Here is a 5267-nt window from a genome sequence, read left to right as displayed (position 1 = left end):
AAATCCCCCCCCCCCCAAAAAAGGTATACGAGTGCAAATGCTTCCAGCTGTTTAATTTCAAGCATTGGTGCATTCTGAAATGTGTCAGATCACAATTCATAATGCAATACATTGCGAAAAATAATGATATAGCAGACATTAGTGTAAATGATCTTCTTCTATGGTCAGTTTTCAGCCATTTAAGTCATGAAATCCCACAGCTTTAGAGTAATTAGTCACACGGCATTTACGGCTCAGGTGCTCAAACATAATAACACGTCAGTGTGAAATCATTTACATCTTTAATGCAGGTTACCGATCTTATTCTGACCAACAGACTTTGTTCTCGTACAGAACACCTATTTTTCATGATGCAATTCATTTCTGTTGGCTAAAGTCAAGTGCTGCCATACATATAGAGTGTATTCACACCAGGAAAGTCCACTAGTTCACTTGCTTTGGTCCGGACCAAATACAATGTTGATTTTTTTTGTTTGGTGCGGTTCGTCCAGTGATGAGATGGCGAGTCAGGATCATCAACTTCATTGCGACACTGACTCATAAAGCACTAGTTTATTAATAAATAATTCAAATATCTCCTTACTATTTTCCCCCAACATAGTCATGGTAATTTTTGCGGCAAGCTTTAGCCTATTTAGCGTGCTCACGTCACGTTGCTGTGCGCCATGGTCACGAAAACCCATCACTTGCATGTGTTTTTTAAGCATTGTGGTTTAAAAACAAGTGATTTAAGCCATTGAAATGCAAATAACAGCACTGTATGCGCAAGCTGTCTGTTTCTGAGCGTGATTTCTGCAATTGGGTCGGATCGAGGTTGGGTCATATTCACACCTTAAACGAACCGTAGCAGAGTTCGTTTGGAAGCGGTTCGTTTTTTAATTTCAACTAAATTGTATTCTTTTGAACTTTCAATTCAGAATCATTTATCAGTTTCAACAAAAATAGTAAGCAGAATGATCAGAAATGTTTCTTGAGCAGCAAATCATATTAATGGTTTCTGAAGGATCATGTGACATTGAAGACTGGAGTAATGATGCTAAAGATTCAGCTTTGCATCACTGGAATAAATGACATGACAAGATATATTCACATAGAAAACAGTCATTTGAAATTGTAGTAATATTTCACAATATTACTGTTTTTACTGTAGTTTTTATCAAATAAATGCAGCATTTAAAAGACTTCTTTCAAAAACATTTCAAAATCTTACCAAAAATCTTTTAGAAGCAAAAGTAAACGGGGTTGCACAGATGTGGTGACATTAACAGAAGAATTCAATAAAAATGGATGTGTATATTGTTCTGTTATTATCCTACAGAAAATAATTGAGCTAACTTTTAGTTTGCAAAAAAAAAAAAAAAAACTTATTTACATTAATGCACATTTGCATCTGAAAAAATTGTAAACTTTTATTTTTTTTCAATGTATAGCCACAAACTTTTCTATGTTAACCGATATTGTGAATGATTTATTGGTGCATGTTACTTCAAATTCAGAAAACGTGTTCGTAATCTGTTATTCGCTCTTCCTCTGAAACTACTTTCCTTTTTTGCTGAGTACAATGGCTTGCAATTGTCAGTTCACTTTAAGCATGTTCACGGGGACGAGCACTCGTGCAATGCTTTAGTCGAGCGTTCATATGTTTCTGTCCTTACAGACGAACGCATACGTGACAAAGACCCCCAGACATGTCAGATCGACGAAAAATAAGAAACTCTAAATATACTTTCTCGTAGGCTGCGCCTATAAATACACATCACGTTGAGAGCCTTCCCTCTGAATTATGCACGCTTTAAAGTGAGTCCTACTGCTCTCATTTGAATGATAGATGTTAAATTTCGTGCACGTCAAAAATAGAATTCTGAAACGGAGCCGGTGGATGGAGGGTGCGCTCCTTCAGAAATCATTTCCAAAAGAGCGGGTGAGTCCTTTCTTACTGACTCCATCTCGCTCGTTCTGTGATCTGCGCTATATTTAGCTCGCAGAAGTCTATTTTTGTCCTCACGTGTCAGACAGACTCCCCTCACGCACTCGGTGCTCTCGTGCAAATTCTCCCCCGTTCTTTCTTCCTTCCTCCCTCCCTCCACGCCTCGCTTTCTCCCTCTATTTTTCAGCTTCTAATTTGCCCCATCTCTCTCTGATCCGAGCGTTTTGCCTCTCGCTTTTCATATTCTATCAGCCTCTCTCTCTCTCTTTCTCTCTGTCGCGTGCCAGTTGTCAGGTGTCCAGCTTTCTGCAGAGAGAGGCGCAAACATGAGGAGAATATAAACAAGACCCGACTAATGAGCCAAAGCCAGAGAGAGAGAGAGTAAGAAAAGGCTGTCTGGTGTCACTTTGGAGCTTTTTCATATCTATTTAATTAATCAGAAATAGGCAGAAACGTCCAGACCTTAGGCGACTGGACAGATCCATATTTCTATTTAAAGGAATCTTATTAAACGTGACAATCGGCAGACATGTGTCAATTCTGACACCGATGACCGTTATGATATGGACGAGCAATTATGACATTTAATTTAATGCAAGCTGGCATTCATTCTTCCTGAATATTGCAGGTTTCATTGTTAAATTGACCCTATTGGCATTCTTAAAGGGTTAGTTCACCCAAAAATGAAAATTCTGTCATTAATTACTCACCCTTGCCTTGTTCGAAACCCGTAAGACCTTTGTTCATCTTCGGAACACAATTTAAGATATTTTTGATGAAATCTGAGGGCTCTCTGACCCTCCCATAGACAGCAAGGTAACTACCACGTTCAAGGTCCAGAAAAGTACCAAGATGATCGACAAAGTAGTCCGTGTGACATCAGTGGTTCAACTGTAAAGTTACGAAGCTACGAGAATACTTTTTTGCGCAAAGAAAACAAAAATAACGACTTTATTCCACATTTTCGTCTCTACTGCGTCACTTGTGGACGCGCGTTCACGACAGTATCAAGACGCGAGCGTGTGGCGGCGCTGATCCAGATCCGGCGTAATGACGTCATCACGCCGGATCTGGGTCAGCGCCGGCGCCACCACACGAACACGAGGGTGAGTAATTAACAACAGATTTTTCATTTTTGGGTGAACTAACCCTTTAACGCACGTTCCGATCTTATTGTGAACGATTCATCCGTGCACGTTAGTTCAAAGACTAAAACATATCGTCTTCATAATCTTTCATCAAAATCGGATCACTTCCTCTGGCACTGAAACAAATTTGCTTTCGGCTGACATCACCAAACCCTCTTAATTTTTTTCTCCCAGGCTCTATTCTGGTATGAATGCCCATTTTTCACTATAGAATCAATTCCTGATGTTTTAAATCTAATGGCCTAAATTTATCCTCAATGATTATCCTGTTTCACCTGAAAACACAGCAGCTCAGATAATGTTTTTTGTACAGAAGAACTTCTATAAGGCTTTAACAATATAAGTGGAAGAAAACAGGGTTGCATAAATGTGGAAGGGTTCAGTACAAAATAAGGTCTATCTCTTTTAGTACTAGCGAAAATTGACTAAAATGCCAAAAATGGCTTTTATGGTAATAGACTAACAGTTTGCCCTGCACTTGAATAAATGTTAAAATTACATTGTTGAGAAAGTATAGCCACAAGACATTAAATTACACTCTAAACTGTTATTTTGTTATTTCTGAAATACTATTTTAGTTTTTACATTTTTTTTTTTTACATTTCTTACATATATTTTTAATTGTAAATATTTAGTTACTTTGTTGTCATTTTTAGTGGTGTCTATATAGTTTTTATTATTTTAATTTATACAAATTAAAATAATTTATTTATTTTAAATCCAGTTAACTTTAAGTAACTTTTTTTATGGTTTTAGTTTTATAACCCTACTTAACATTGCTTGTTAAAAATTAAATACAATTCTTTGACTCAGGACCACATAACTAAAGAAAAAAAAAAAAAATGGTCACAAATTAATTTTAGTTTGGGATACATGGTAGGTGATATTAATAAAAATTGATCAAATTTGAAACCTTCACAACCCATCAGTCAGCAATTACACTGGGAAATTTTATGCTGATAAACATTTTTAAGTAACACCAGTTAACTTTGGCAGCCCCGAAAATACTAAAAATAAAAGTTAAACTCTGAAAACACTAAAATAATAGATAGAAAAATATAAAAATAGGACATTTTTAAATAATATCAGTTCGCTTTGGCAGCCCTGAAAATACTAATAAAAGTTAAACTCTGAAAACACTAAAATGATAGATAAAAAAAGAAGACATTAAAAAAAAAATAGTACCAGTTAGCTTTGGCACCCCAAAACTACTAAAATAAAAGTTAAACTCTGAAAACAAAAAAATAATAGAGACAATTAGAAATAAACTAAACTGGAAATAAAATGCAGTAAAAAAGAGGATTTTTGTCGGAAACAATCAGAAATTCATCATTAAAAGGATCTTTTAGAAACACATTTTTTGTACTGAAGTAATTAAGAGCTTTAACTATAAAGCTTCTTGAATGCCTTCTTTTGTTTCTGCATTAGTGCAAACATGATTTTTGCTTGTCATTACAAACTGAGGGATGAGTCAAAAACTATGTGTTAAATGACAAGAAATTACAGATACGGTTGAAACAGCTTGTTTTGAACCCTGAATAGTTCTGAAAAATGCAGACTTGCAGAGTGGATTTTTACTTAACAGCTTAATAGCCTGTAATACATTTAACGTTCCAAAGTTTGTCATTAAAGGGATAGTTCACCCAAAAATGAAAATGTGATGTTTATCTGCTTACCCCCAGGGCATCCAAGATGTAGGTGACTTTGTTTCTTTAGTAGAACACAAACGAAGATTTTTAACTCAAACCGTTGCAGTCTGTCAGTCTTATAATGGAAGTGGATGGGAATCACGGCTTCTGACGCATCTTCTTCTTCTTCTTGCTTTACGGCGGATCGCAGACTTATGAGTGCATTACTGCCACCTCTCTCTCAAATGGACCATTGATACTCTATCTACAATCTCAATTAGGAGTGTCAATGATCCATTTGTGAGATAGGTGGCAGTAATGCACTTTTAAGTCTGCGATCCGCCGTATAAATACTGTTCAGTTTCTTGCACAGACCGATCGTTTCGTGTCTTTACACATCAATGTATTGTTACGAGCCGCAGGGTTTAATTTGGTTTTGTTTGTGTATGTTTTTTGACTCTCAAAGCCGTGATTCCCATCCACTTGCATTATTAGACTGACAGACTGCAACGGTTTGAGTTAAAAATCTTCGTTTGTGTTCTACTGAAGAAACAAAGTCACCTA

This window comes from Sinocyclocheilus rhinocerous, unplaced genomic scaffold (assembly GCF_001515625.1).
Source record: "Sinocyclocheilus rhinocerous isolate Xijiao unplaced genomic scaffold, SAMN03320098_v1.1 scaffold257, whole genome shotgun sequence".
Lineage (NCBI taxonomy): Eukaryota > Metazoa > Chordata > Actinopteri > Cypriniformes > Cyprinidae > Sinocyclocheilus > Sinocyclocheilus rhinocerous.
Note: the sequence above shows the minus strand (reverse complement) of the source record.